Source organism: Cuculus canorus, chromosome 13, assembly GCF_017976375.1.
Source record: "Cuculus canorus isolate bCucCan1 chromosome 13, bCucCan1.pri, whole genome shotgun sequence".
Classification (NCBI taxonomy): domain Eukaryota; kingdom Metazoa; phylum Chordata; class Aves; order Cuculiformes; family Cuculidae; genus Cuculus; species Cuculus canorus.
This window is the reverse complement of record NC_071413.1, coordinates 16494804-16509531: the sequence shown is the minus strand read 5'-3', so window position 1 is coordinate 16509531 and position 14728 is coordinate 16494804. Positions and strand designations below refer to the sequence as shown.

The following is a 14728-nucleotide window of genomic DNA, read 5'->3' as shown; positions in this document are numbered from 1 at the left end:
CACACCTATATGACGAAGCACGATATTGCAGTGTAACAGCTAAACGTACAGCCAGATATTGCAATTTGTTTCAACTCTGGGTTTTTTTTTGCATTTAGAGCCATTTCCAGTTCACTACAAGCTCTCAGGTAGGTGGGCTTCAGCCTGCTCTCCACTTAAGGGTTCAAATCTCTGCATGTAAAGTCTCTGTGAAATTATTTTTCTTCTGAGTGGACAAAGGAACCAGGGAACCACTGCCCTCAGATCTAGGCTGAATTAGCTGAGAGAACGAGGGCTTTTTCTTTTCTCCAAAGCCATTGGCATCTTTCAAACTTCTGACCAAGTGCATCCTCAGCCTCTCCCTGTTTGGTCACTGCCACATCTGTCACCACAGTCTTTCCTAAACCCACGATAAAGGATATATGGCCTTGCTTATATGTGCTGTGCCACAGTCTGCAGTAAATAAGCGATCCTGCCCATGAGTCTTCCACTCTCCTACGTGCAGCAAACCCCTTCTCCAAGACTGACACATCCTAATGAGTTTGCTCCTGCACCCAGGCATTGGTGGAATAAAGAAATGAAAGGCGTCCTTCCAGAAAGAGCAATAAGTCTTTTCAACTTTTTAAATAAAAAAAAAAAAAAGGGAAAAGTTCTTTCTTGTCTCCTAGCTGTTTTGTCCATGCTGGTATAGTGAGAAAGCCTGAGAACTGTCGTGGCATGAGTCAGAGAGTCTGCAAGTTGAGCTGATGGTTACAGTCAAATTCCTTGCATTGTCTGGAGTTTATCTGGGGAGAAAAATGGATTAATTTCGGTCACCTGTGCCACAGCCAGCCCAGATGCATTGTTTTTTCTTTTCAGAGCCAAATGGAATTACTCTCATGTGATGATACAGCAGGTCTATGGCAGCAGAGCTTTGCAGCAGAGCTTGGCATTGCTGGGTTAGGAAGAGGTGGTAATTAAGAAACGCTGGGAGCTCTGCACTCCCCCAGAGGCCTGGGCCTTCTGCTCCATTTAGGCAAACATTAATAACCGATAATGAACACCCTGTCATTCCTTATTGCTGAAATATTGCATGCTTTTATGAGAATTCAGTACTTAAAGAGATTGCCTGCCTGCCTTCAACGAATATCTGGGAGGTGGTTTGCCTCCATACGTGACTCCCTGTGTCAGCCTTACAAGGTAAAAGCAGGTTTAATGTTAGCATAGTTTCACGTTTAGCATGAGGTAAGCTGCCCTGGTAACTTCACTGAGTTGGTCAGGTTCCTTTGGTTCCTATTTCTGGTTAATAAATAATTATTGACACTAGCATATTATCCCATCCAGAATCTCACTGCCACTATTGTCTTCAACTGACATAAAACCATTTTATTGCCCTCTGCTTCTTTCTCACTTTTTCTTTCTTTTGTTCTTTTACTTTCGTTCTCTCTTTCTCTTTTTCTCTTTCTTTTCTCCTCCTTTTCTCTCCTTCCTCTTTGTTGTACACTCTCTTGTGCTGATGGCTAGCATAAAAAAGCCTTATATATATTTACCATTTTCATTCCAAATAAAAAAGGCACAAAGCATTTGTTTCTGTTAGAAACGCTTGTGAAAAATCATTTTTTCTGGCACCCCCAGCTTGGTTTCAGCACAGGAGAGATGTGCAGGGGGCATTAAAAAGGAAAAGGGATTGAAAAGAAACAGACTCCAAACCCTTCATTTTCTTATCCAAGCTGTGCCAGTCATTGGCTTTCAAATATATTTTGGTGTAAAATTTGGCATGTTTAAAGCTGCTCAGATTTATTTATTGGCCTGGCTTACATTTTTTTTGGTTGATTTACCTGAAGCAATGTCTGTGTGAATAACTCCACAATGCATTGGCTCCAGTGTTCATTAAAGGTAGTTAAGTGATCCTGTGTCTAATATTAAAACAAACCCCATTAACCTTAACTAGTATCACATCAGCAAAACAAAAAGAACTGAATAAAGCAAAATAGATTGGGTATTTACAGTTCTTGGAAAAGATCCAGCAAACTTACATCAAGCTTTTAATAGTCCTAATAAGCACTTGCTAGTTATCCTCATAAAAAAGGAGGCAGCTGGGTAAGGGCTGTCCCTCTGATGCGCCGCTCAAGCTCTACAGGGCTTTCTAAAGAGGAGGCATTGGAGGCTGATCATAGAATCATTGAAGGGTTTGAGTTGGAAGGGACCTTAAAATCATCCAGTTCCAACCACCCCACCATGGGCAGGGACACCTCCCACTGGATCAAAAGATCTCAAAGCCCCCTCCAACCTGGCCTTGAACACCTCCAGCGATAGGGCAGGCACAGCTTCTTGGGGCCAGTGTCTTGTCACTCTCATTGGAAAACATTTTTTCCTAGCAGCTCATCTAAATCCCCTCTTTCAGCCACAGAGCATTTCCCACCTGCAAGCTGAAGGGTGTTGCTTGAACTTTTCCCCTCTGCTTTCCTTCCAAAGTAAACGTTTCCCATTTTAATAAGAAGCTTTGCCCCTGTACATTTGCCCTGGCTCTGCAAGTCCGTGTAGGTGAGTGAACAAACTCCTCTGAAGAGCCACCAGAAGCTCTTAGGGGAATGGAGGGGCCGTTTCAATCAGTGACAGCTTTCACTGCTGTCCATACAGCAGATGTTGTCTGTGCTCTGCCCAGAAAGTAACTGACTTTCGGGAGCTCTACTTGCAAGCCCAGATAGAGGTGAACCAGCAGAAACCCATGCCAAGTCCTGACTTTCCCTCCTCCCTTCCCTCCCTGCTTTTTCTTTTGACATCTGGAAGACAAATTTCAGATATTCTCAGACCAGGTAGGGACTTTTATTAGAGAAAGTCTTTCCAGCAACACTGCAATAATTTGACTTATATCAAGGTTGAATAACTCCTTGTCAGGTGTTAAGCTCATGACCTTTCAAACCAAACACACTTATACTAACCAGTTTACCATTGGAATGATCAATATCTTGTAAGTGAGAAAGTCTAGACAGATCTTATTTTGTCCTTTGGTATCACTTGTGGCTTTGGAATTGATCATTTTATGTGGCTGGCAAAAAATTGCCTATACATTTCATGCTCTGCATTTATCTTGACAAGGTTCTCTAGGATTATATTTTCATAATCTGAATGGCAGTGGAACAGCTGCTCAGCCTATGCAAGCTCTTCTTATCAGGCTGAATTTAAGCTACGGTAATTACTCTTTCTCCTTATGTATTTCTTTTTTAAACAAGCGTGTACTATACATTAAAATGTACGGTTGGGGTGGCGGAGGGCACGCTGAGAAGCTTGGAAAATGCTGCTAAAATGTATTTCTTTCCATCCACAGTGGCTGGTGTAGGCTTGTATTTTATTCTAGATGTAAGTTAGAGATGTAAGTAAGTCTAAATCATAGAATCATAGAATGGTTTGGGTCGGAAGGGACATTAAGGCTGATCCAGCCCCACCGCCTGCCATGGGCAGGGACATCTTCCACTGTAACAGGGTGCTCCAAGCCCCATCCAACCTGGCCTTGAACTCTCCAGGGATGGGGCAGCCACAGCTTCTCTGGACAACCTGGGCCAGGGCCTCCCCACCCTCATCATGAAGAACTTCTTTCTAATGTCTAATCAAATGTCTTCCCCTTTCCAAATTAAAGCCACTTGCCTTCATCCTATCACTCCATGACCTTGTAAAAGTCCCTCCAGCTTTTGTGGAGCCCCTTCCAGCACTGGAAGCTGCTCTAAGGTCTCCCAGGAGCCTTCTCTTCTCCAGGCTGAACAACCTCAGTTCTCTCAGCCTGTTTTCTTATGGGAGGTGCTCCAGACCTCAGATCACCTTTGTGGCCTCCTCTGGACCCGTCCAAACCCTAATCCGCATGTGGGATATGTTGTTACATTAGCAAATCTTTCAGAGACGAGATGCCCTGACCCTGGAGGCAGCTCGCAAAAAACAGAGTAGCGTCTAGTAATATCCAACAGTAAACACGTTACTGACCGTAGCCCTCAACCGGTCCCATTGCAAAGAAGTCCCTTAGAAAAACCTCTCCCCAAGGGAAGCAGCCACGCCACACCATCGCCAGGAGCAGAGCACCTAAGCAGGGACCCTTGCAGCCGAACTGTCTGCCCGCAGTCACAGGGAGCCGCGCTGACGCCGGGCGCCAGAGGTGCCTGCATGACACACGGTGATGGAAGCATTGAAATACGGCCGACAGATGCATGACCGTTTGCTGATGTCCTTCACCGTGGGACAGAGGCAACAGGAAAATATAGAAATATCTGAGAGAGACAGAGAAAGAACGTGGTGCTTTTTTTTTTGCTTATTGTTTTCTTTGCAGTGCTAACTCTGTTATTTAATAGATGCCTTTTCTGTGCTGTGCTTTTTCTTCTCTCCCCCACCCCTGTTGCATTTGCAGAGTACTTTCCAGCGGGTGTTTCATGAATTAGCTTCATGCTTTAAAAGAGAAGATTGCTCTGGCAGAGCACAGCAGAGTTGTAAAAGTGTCAAGGTGTTATGAATGTCCTGATGATAGAGCCCAGTTGTTATCTGCTGGGTAGTGAGGGAGGATAGCTAATGATGTGCAGCATGTAAACCGTTTGTTGCTCTAATCCATCTGTGTGGAGAAGAGTGAAAAAGAGGGGCGAAATCCTGGGAAAATTACTTGGACAGCTGGAGATAAAGTGTGTACTGATGGAGTCATCCAGAGGTAGCTGTCAACATGAGCTGTGTTTGCATATAATCCAAGGGATGCACAATGATTCCTTTTGGTACTTTTTTTCATGAGGGGTTCACATGTGTGTGCACAGCCCCTAATTACTACCCAGTATCTCTCACCAACTGGGCTCCAGTTTTAAGTGAGAAATGTGATTTTAATCAATTCATGGCTGGGTGATGGAGAGAAGTACTACAAACAGACCAAAGCAAGACATACGGATCTCTTTAGAGGGCCTGAATTAAATGAGAAGCAGTCATTTTATTAATTCTGCTGTGTTTTATAGACCTTTTATATGGAACATTACCCATACAACTTCACTATCTAATTAAAAAGGATTCTTATCAATTTGCTGGGCAGTTACTTATGCAAAATAAAAAAAAAAAAAAAGAGTAAAAAGGAAGAAATAATATATATTTTGAGTCCCAAAAAATCATCTACCTTAAGGGAGTGCAGAGCAAATCGTCACATGCCTGGCAAGACTTTTTTGGCTGGTTATCTTCAGTCCTTTAAAAGAACTGTTCCAAACACTGAATGTTCGCCAACACTTTGGCGATGAAGTCTGCACTGTGCGCATTGTTCATATGGAAACCTCACGCAGGGCTGGTGCAGTGCCCGTGGGGATGCGAGCATGGGCTAAATTAGGGGCTTTGTACAGTGGGTTTACATGATGCCTCCTGGCAAAGGAGGCGTGCCTGTCCTTGAGCCGGTGCTAGCCTTAAGCAGCGGTGGTCTGAGCAGCTCTGTAATGTTCTTAGCAGGCATTGAGAAATGCGTGTGGTGTGTGATGCTCGTGGGTGTGAAACACGTCAGCTTTTTGCAAAGGGAGGAGAAAGAGAAAGCTGGTGCATGGGAGCCATGCCGGTCCTGGCTCTGAGCATCGCATCAACATGGAACTAATGGGTTTAAATTGGATCTCAGGGGAGGTTTAGATTGGGTGTTACGAAAAAATTATTTACCAAAAGAGTGGTGAAGCCCTGGGAGAGGCTGCCCAGGGCAGTGAGGGAATCTCCGTCCCTGGAGGGATTCAAAAACCGTGCGGCCATGGCACTGAGGGACATGGCTTAGTAGGCACGCTGGGGTTGGACTGGATGACCTTAGAGGTCTTTTCCAACCTTAATAATTCTGTGCACTCTGCCTTTTGCAGGCAGCCTGAGAAGTAGGACAGGAGAGGTGAGAAGTCTGGAAATGGGAAGCACCAATCTATGCAGCCCTCTGTGCTGCTGCCGGGTTGGTGTGTGACACAGTTGAAGCTGTCCCAGTGCCTGAAAAGCAGCATCACAAGAAACCAAATAGGGAGGGGAGGGGAGGGGGGAAAGTGTCTTCTGAACCCCTAGCACCTTCATAAACCCTTACTTTATATGGCGTATTGGATTTTACAAGCCCGGAGTCTGCTGGGAGCTGTCTGCAGAGCACACAGTTAGCAGTGATTGAACACCGGCGTTTTAGCATTTTGACTTAAATCCAGTGTAAACTTGTAAGTGAACTGCTGGCCTGGGCTCAGTCTCTGGTGGACAGCAGTCAGCAATGCATCACAGGCTGCGCAGCCCGTGGAGCGCCCAGCCGGCGGCCGTGGGTCACAGTTCAAAAGAAGCCTGAAATTTCACTTCAATGGATCCTGAATTACCTCTTATCCCAGGAAAGGCTTTATTTCTCTCCCTCTCCTTCCCTCTCAGCATAGAGCTGGTGTGGCTGGAGAAGAGAGGAGAAGGGAACCTGGGACCACCTCGAACGCACCTGGACTACAAACAAATCAGAACTATTTTCCTTCCAGCAAAGCTGTTCCTTTAATCTTTATGAGCAGGAGAAATTCATGCATTACAGAGGCACAAAAATGAAAAGGGAAGGGCGGGTGGGAATAGTTGCATTAGAATTAAGCCCTGTTTTTAATATGACACCTGTCAGACTTTTTGTTAAAAACATGGAGAAAGGCTCCCTTCAGAAATAATAACATTGCAGCAAGGTTAGTTAGAACACAGTGAGTCCTGTCAACATCCGCAATTAGAAGTTGTTTACCATCGAGCGAAGCAGCTCTGCAGCATCGAGGCTGTGTGGACGTTCTGTGTTGTTTCAGCCCCAGCCGAGGGTTCACAGATAATCCTCTCCAACACAGCGGAGAGTCTTCCCTGCAATCACACTCCTTTCCTAATGACACTATCACCCAGCCAGGGATTAAGTGCTGCTTTGCAGTCAATGAGCGGTGTCACCAGGTTTAGGCTGCTACACAATCACAGGGTCAATTTATGCTGGGTCGGTGGGCAGGGGTGAAGGGCAGGGAAGGGGGCTGGCTGGCACCCAGCACCCTGATAAACCAGAGCTGTCAGAGCACTCTGTAGTGCTAGGGCGGCTATTTCTTTCGGCTGGCTATTCATAGGCACCCTTGCCGTCACAATGAAGCCAACGTGCCACTGCTGCGGCCACCCGGCAGCGATCCCCTTCTGCGGCGGCTGCTGACTGTGCCGCCGTGTTTGTAAGTCACGCGGCACCGGTACTTAAACTGAGACCACAAAATTAATTTCATTTATGCCTTCAGCCAGATTTCAAAGTAAGGCTCTGGAGACGTAGGAGAATTAATTTATTAAAAAGCAATAGCTTGATAATGCACATGATGATAGAATAAATGAATCTGTTCAATATCTTATAAAACAGTTGGCAATCACATAATAGAGCATTCATTGTCAATTTAGTAGCTTGTCTCATTATACTCTGCAAATAGTAGTAAAATGGTGTATTATTCATGAACCAACATGCTTTAATTACTTTTAGTGCACATTTATTTTTTCAAATGTAATATGAGTTAGATTCGTCTATAACTGTAACTCAACTTAGGGATCCTGAAGCAGTAATACAAACTCGAAGAGAAATCTTACAAGTACAGGAATCAGATTCTGGGAAGTCTGCAACATTTCTATACACTATGAAAGCGCGTCCTAAAATGCCAACCTCAGATACCATCCCGAAGTCTGATTTAAACTGATAATATACCAATTAGCACAATATTATTATTTGATAATTTAATCAGATGTAATTTCATTTTTCATCATTTGCTAGGATTTTTTTCCCTGCCATAAAGCAAATCCCTAAATCCAATATAGTTTATTTGTTGGCTTTACAAATAGAAACTTTGTTACCACTCCCTCCCTTCTTGGCTTCCCACATACACACTTTTCACTGGCTTAATTCGCTATGAAGGTCTTGCATACAGAAAGCCAAGGTCAGTGAAAGTCCACTGCTCATTTCAATTAAAATCTTTGCAAGGATTTATAAGTAATAAACTGATCTTGCCTATAATAATAGGTTTCCTAAAGCCCGTCTTGCCACTACTAAGTATAATGTTGCAACACATTGTTGATTTCTATGTACACAGAAAAAAAGAGCACTGTAAAATAAGATGACTTAAAAATGCAATTAAAGTGTAAATCTTTACACCCATTAACATTTAGGGTCCATTAGATTACTTTGTCTCTTATAGTATTAAATGCTAAGATGTTTTGCTTTTGTTCTGTGACAGTACATTCTAGTTCTATTTATAATACAAATGTAATTTAGCTCCCAATAAATCTTGGCTTTAATTGGTTATTAAGTATGTGCTACCATGTCATAAATTTCAAACGCAGAATTTCTTTTGCTTCTCCTTCATCACTATGGTTTTGTATTCTGGGTCAGGTACGGAGTTTCGTAGCACTGTAAATATTTAGCCCACCTGGACATCCCCTCCCAGCACCTGAGGGAGGAGCATTGGGCTGATGCTGAGCCTTTTGGGGAGTGCTAGGGGGGAGCCAGGCTGGCTTTGATCTCCCTGGCAGCAGAATCCAGCCTCGTACCTGCCCGCAGGGGATGCGTAAGGCTGCACAGACGCTGCAGCAAGAGGACTCCATCCACCTCTACCCTCTGGAAATGCCCTTGCAACGCATTTGCTCTCTTTGCAGTGCCTCGAGGCACGAGGGGCTGGCGTCTGCTGGGGGGTCTGTCTCTCCCAGGCAGGACGTGAGGCTGTGGTCTGACAAACAGCCAGTGCCACAGCTTTGGCGCTGATAAAGGTTGCAGAGGGCCGAATTTCACCCTCTTGTCCTTGATGTTATCTTCTGCTTTGAAAAGTGTCCAAAGTATGGCTGCACAATTATGACTACTTTCCTCAGGCCTCAGTAAGCAAAATTTAGACTAGTTTTTATTGGTCACAGAGGATGAGTTTCTAAGGTTTTTTAGATTCAAGAACTGGGGTAATAGCATTGCGAGGGCATGGCCCAGTTTCCTTTGTAATCCTGATTTCAGTTCCCAATAGTAACCTGAAGCCATGACTGTTTAATCCTTAATTCCTGCCACAATTAACATCCTATATTCAGGAGGACTTCTCTGAGATTTGGAAAGAAATCTGTCCCCAGCTAGGTCAGCCCTAGCCGGTCTCTTTACTAAATGGGTTGGGATCCTTTGCAGCTTGAGTCAAATACAGTAACAGCTCATTTAATGGGGCAATAGAGCAGAGAATCTGTTAGCCGGCTCCGGTTGGCTGCAGTACGAATCAACATCCTTGCAATTAGAGCTAGCAAGGAATGCAAGCACTCAAACTCATAAGCTACTAATGAACTATTTGAGCAATTCTACAGGTGTTTATATAAGGCTGAGACAGCATCCTCAGCTGAAGAGCTACCACGTATTCCCAAGGAAGCTCTAACTGAAGTGACATTTCTTTATATGTATACAGGCAATGCTGAGAGAGCAACATTTCCTGCAATTGCCTCTGTGCTTGTGGCTTTGAGGGTATAGAATTACAGAATGGTTCAAGTTGGAAGGGACCTCAAAGCCCACCCAATACCGACCACACAGCCATGGGCAGGGACACCTACCACTGGATCAGGTTGCTCAGAGCCCCATCCAACCTGACCCTGAAGACCTCCAGGGATGGGGCAGCCACCACTTCTTTAGGCAACCTGGGCCAGGGCCGCCCCACCCTCACAGGAGAACATTTCTTCCTAAGATCTCAATCAATCTTCCCCTCTTTCAGCTGAAAACTGTTCCTCTTGTCCTCTCCCTGCACTCCCTGATGGAGAGTCCCTCCCCAGCTTTCCTGGAGCCCCTTTCAGTACCGCAAGCCGCTCGAAGGTCTCCCTGGAGCCTTCCGTTCTCCAGGCTGAACTCTCTCAGCCTATCAAGGAACAGTGCCTGTTCTGCAATGACTTCACTGCACGTCAATGCCTACAAATACCATTTTGCTGTCTCCTCACCAATATTTTTACGCTTATGAGTGCATAACCACACCACCGCAGAGGAACCAGGGAACAGCTGTTTTTCATCCCTTTTCCAGCACCTCATACCACCTTGCCTCCTTCACAGTTATCCTGGATTTGCTCACCTGGATTTGCACAACTCTGCTCTAAATCCCATCTGCTCATTCTCTTGTGGGATGAACCTCAAGGAGCACCTCAGCTAAGCATGTTATCTCTTCCTATAGGGCACGGCAAGCGGTTTCAAGGAAAACCTTTACCATGAGACCAAGCACATCAAGCTGTGCCTTAGTTGCAGTAGCAATCCTACCTGCACCCGGACAGTAGCGCTTCCTTACTCCTTGTGGCTCAGCAGAGCAAGGTTGTAATGGTATGTTATCATTTATTACCACCATTTCTCTGACCTGATCCTTGAATATTCTTGGAAGCCACCAACACTTTGTATGAACTGTCGCCTTGCTCTCATCTGTGTCTGCTTTACCTCGGGTTTGCAAAATACCCTGAAGACAGAAACCAGGATGGCGACCTGTTTGTTGAAGTCCACAAGCAGATTAAGTCCCCAAAATGTGAGCTAAAAATGCCATTGCACAGCTAGGCACTCACACTGAAGCCCTGTAGAGACCATCGAAGGCATTGACCATGCTTATCTCCTTGTGGTAAGCATGATCAATGCCTTCGATGGTCTCTGCAGGGCTTCAATGTAAATCTTTACACTGAGCAGGGTTTAGTATTTAAGTCTTCACATGAGCTTATTTTTTCACTGTCTAAACTGCATATGGAGCATTTGAAGTTGTCAGACTTTAAAAAACCTGGAAAACTACCACTATTTTTCTTAAAAAGAAATAAAGAACAGAGTGAAAGACCCATCCATGATGATCAATTGAACTACCCTTCAAACTTTTACCAGAAAACTGGTCAGGCAGGCATCTAAATATTTATTTTATGACGATGAACAAGTAGGATTTACAAAAAAAATTAAATGAAATCATTTTCCAGAGCAGAAGCCACAGCCCTTGCCTCAATGGTCTTATTGGCTGATTAATCCATATGTTTTCTGCACTTTGAATGAAATACAATAGTTCCATCTGAATAACCTGATTAGTCTTAATTTCCTAATTTTTATATGAGTCCCCTGGTTTTTGAACCCTTCAGTAATTTACACTACTCAAATGCTTTCTCCATGGCAGAATTACTCTAGAATTGGAGGTTAATGGCCTCTTTTGTGCAGATACACATTTGCAGACACTCCCATGAATACATACGTGTTCAAATATGAGCTTATAGACACATATGCATCTCACACATATATTCTTATATGCATAAACTCTTAAATATACTATTTGCCTTAAAATGCTTTTGTTCCTTCCCAGTGCCTGCATTTCAAGTCATTTGGAATCTGAATATTGCTGAATCACGTGGACCATAATTCTAGACCTAACCATTTCATGCCCTGAAAGCTGGTTGGAATGCCTACAGCTATTGCTTTTACAGCTCCTCCTCTGCCCCACTATCTTTATGCCCTTTGTTTGAAGACACTCCAGATTTTTTTCTCTTTAGATGAGGAAAGATCTTCATCTTTCACCTCCAATGCTTTTTATACTAGTATCTTGACTGGATTTCTGCTTGTCTGATTAGTTATCCTATATGTTCTATACATTAGATTTAGCATAGAATGTTGCATTCTTCTATTGCATATACTTTTCATTTTGACAATACATATGCATTTCTGATGGTTATCAAATCTAAAATACATTTCTTTCTGCAGTTTCTCAGTCTGTAGGTAAGTCAAGAAGAATCTGAAGACTAATGGTATTGCAACAAGTGGAAAAAAGACATTATTCAGAGCTCAAAACAAGCAGAGATTAGGTCAGATGCTCAGTACCGAATCCAGTTTACTTTGAAGCATCCTTTTGTGTGTGTGGACTTGATGGTAAAATGCATAAAAGCAGATCTCTGAAAACAACCCATTCATGGTTAAACCTGCAACCACACTTAACCTCCTGGAAACACATTGGTGGCCATCAACAAAATTTGTTTGCCAACTGTCTTAAAGCATGCGCCTTAATTATAGCATTGCATGGTTATTAAGATGTAAAACACAGACAGAAACTCCTATGCACCACTAACCATCAGGAAAATAAGTTTTCAGATTTTGACGATTGCCCTAAATTAAGAATCAATGAGTTTAGTGTTCTAAAGTTTGGAAATCTGAATGCAAAAGAGAGTAGATCACACAAACAAGAAAAAAGCTCCATAATGTTACAGGAAAAACTGCCTCAGTTGCTTTAAAATCTTCACTGAGCTAGCAAAAATATCTACCAGTTCGCCTTAAAATCAGTTCTTTGTTCCTGATAACTGTTAACATATTTGATATAGTTTCCCTGCTGACCCTGGATGTGTCTGGAGGTCAGTGTTCCAGAGTTCCCGGCTATCTTTATTGTCCCCAACTCCCTTTCTTTCCAAGTCTTTTCCTCTGTGCCAACAAAAATATTTCCAGTGCTTCTATCTTCAGCAGCTCACTCTATCAACACGTAACAGATGGACAGGCTTTTCATCTGAAGAGTGGGACCATGAATTTTTGCCAGTTGACAATGGGCTGGATGAGTGTGTTGAAGTGATTGCAGACCAGGATAAATGAGAATTGCAGAGAACTGGAGAGCATCTTCAAACTATTCATGACAAGGATTTGCAAGGTGTTTTTTGTGAAAGAACTGCATGAGCAAACATTTACACTTGAAAAACCTCTCGCCCCTCAGGAAGCTGTGAGTATTTTGTTGGGCTAGTTTTTGTTTGCATTTTGCAGAGGTCTCCAAGGGCACTGCTGAGCCCCTTCCTCACCATCTCCCACCACCAGCATGTCTTAAGCTTCAATAGAGCTTCTATCAGGTCTGCTTGTTTCCTGTGCTTTTGTCAACATTTAATTCCCTGACATCTATGACTGAAATCTCATCCAACTTCACTGCTTCCAGGCCCTGGTGCCACCTCTTCTGTTTGGGAAGGGGACTCTGTTTGCGAGTGCAGACCCCAAGGTGCTCCACTGACCATTAGCTTTTCCCTTCCGTTCTGCTGTCAATCCCTCTGAAGCTGACACTTAGGTCTAAACCCAAGCATATGCCATCAATGAACCTCTCATATTCATTGATCTTCCTGAGCACATCAACCTGTCTCTCTAAATCTGCTCTCTGATTTTTCAAGTAATAGAAAGAATCCCTCTGGATAACCACATAATCATCTCCTTTTGGCTCCTGGTCAGGTTGCCTTGCTCATTCTTGTTCTCCCTCTCTTTTCTGAATGAGGAAGGTGATAAAAACACTCCTTCCCATTTCAGTCTTCTGCAAGGCTTCCTGGGTGCACCACTAGACACTCTTGGCTTCCAGCTCTTTGAAGATGAATGAATAATACTCCTTTGAGTTTCTATTGTCTGCAAACTACCAATTAAACAGAACCAGCAACCAGAGATAAAAGTCTAGCCTCGGTGAAATTCACAGCAAAATGGAATCAGAAAGTCTAGGATATTTTCGTGTACGCTTCTGACGGCACGTTAGAGACGGAGCAGGAGCCAGGGTACAACGCCGAGTATCACCGTCCTTATCAGGGCTCAGATACCTAAGGAATAACTCTGTAATGGCTGTGGGACTACAGGCTAATTATTATATAATTATATAATCATATATAGCTATTTAGATGAGGGGAAAAGGTCAAATTTAGTACATTATCATAAATTCACAAATCAGGAGCTTTATTTTAAAATCTTTGACTGTGTGGCCTTTGATCCTTGAACTGTTGGGTAACTTCAAGCATCATTACGCCATAATGTGCCAGAATGTGCAATTAGTGTGAGTACAATTACATGCAGTATGATATTTGTATCATGTTTAATACAACTGGCCTATAAATTTGTATGCTCTGAATAATAATGAAATCCAGGTTTAATTATTGATTTTTAAGAAATGCTTTTAATATTCTGATATCAGTGCAGCTGAACATCAAACAGCGTAAATATAACATGAAACTGTACAGCTATTAGGTCAAATGTGACATTATCCATCCATCTTTTCTTTTTCCATTGCACCTACAAGTATAGCATATAAAGCGATATGATTTATTAATTTTGCTTATTTAGAATTAAATAATAAATAAAAAGACTCCTGCACAAGGCTCTAGAAACCCTACTGCGTTTCCCATTAATAATGCGATGCAATCCCAGCCGCATTAGAGTAATCCTTTCAGCAGGAATTCAGACAACAAGACAGGCTGAGAGAGTTGGATTTGTTCAGCCCGGAGAAAAGAAGGCTCTGAGGAGACCTTAGAGCACCTTCCAGTAAGGAAAGGGGCCTACAAGACACCCAGAGACATGTAGTTACAGGACAAGAGATAATGGCTTTAACGTAAAAGAGAGGAGATTGAGATGAGATTTTAGGAAGAAATGTTTTCCTGTGAGGGTGGGGAGGTCCTGGCCCAGGTTGTCCAGAGCTGTGGTGGCAGCCCCATCCCTCGAGGTGTTCAAGCCCAGGTGGGTTGAGGCTTTGGGCAGCCTGATCTAGCGGGACAATCAAAAGAGTCTTGCTCCTTGTCCATAGGAGCAGGTTGGAACTGGATGGCATTTGAGGTCCCTTCCAACCCAAACCATTCCATGATTCTGTGATTCTAAATCACCTATGGGAACAGCCTTCTGCTCCTGTGCTGAGCAGGAAAGCAGCCCCACAGCCCTCTTCGAACCAACAGTCTTTTATGGCAGGGCTAGAAGATGCCCAATCAAAGGCTGCTTCTCACCCAGATGTGGTCCCCATCTCTGGGGGGAACGAGTTGCTGCCAACTGCCCTCTCCCTCCCCAGCAGTGGGAACAGGACTGGGCACT

The 14728-nt window shown here is 43.6% G+C and overlaps 1 protein-coding gene across 2 annotated transcripts in view; it reads right to left on the bottom strand.

Annotated features, from left to right (window-relative positions):
- Window positions 1–14728, bottom strand: part of MAF (MAF bZIP transcription factor) — a 207292-nt gene that overhangs the window by 351 nt on the left and 192213 nt on the right. The gene's annotated exons all lie outside the window — the stretch shown is intronic.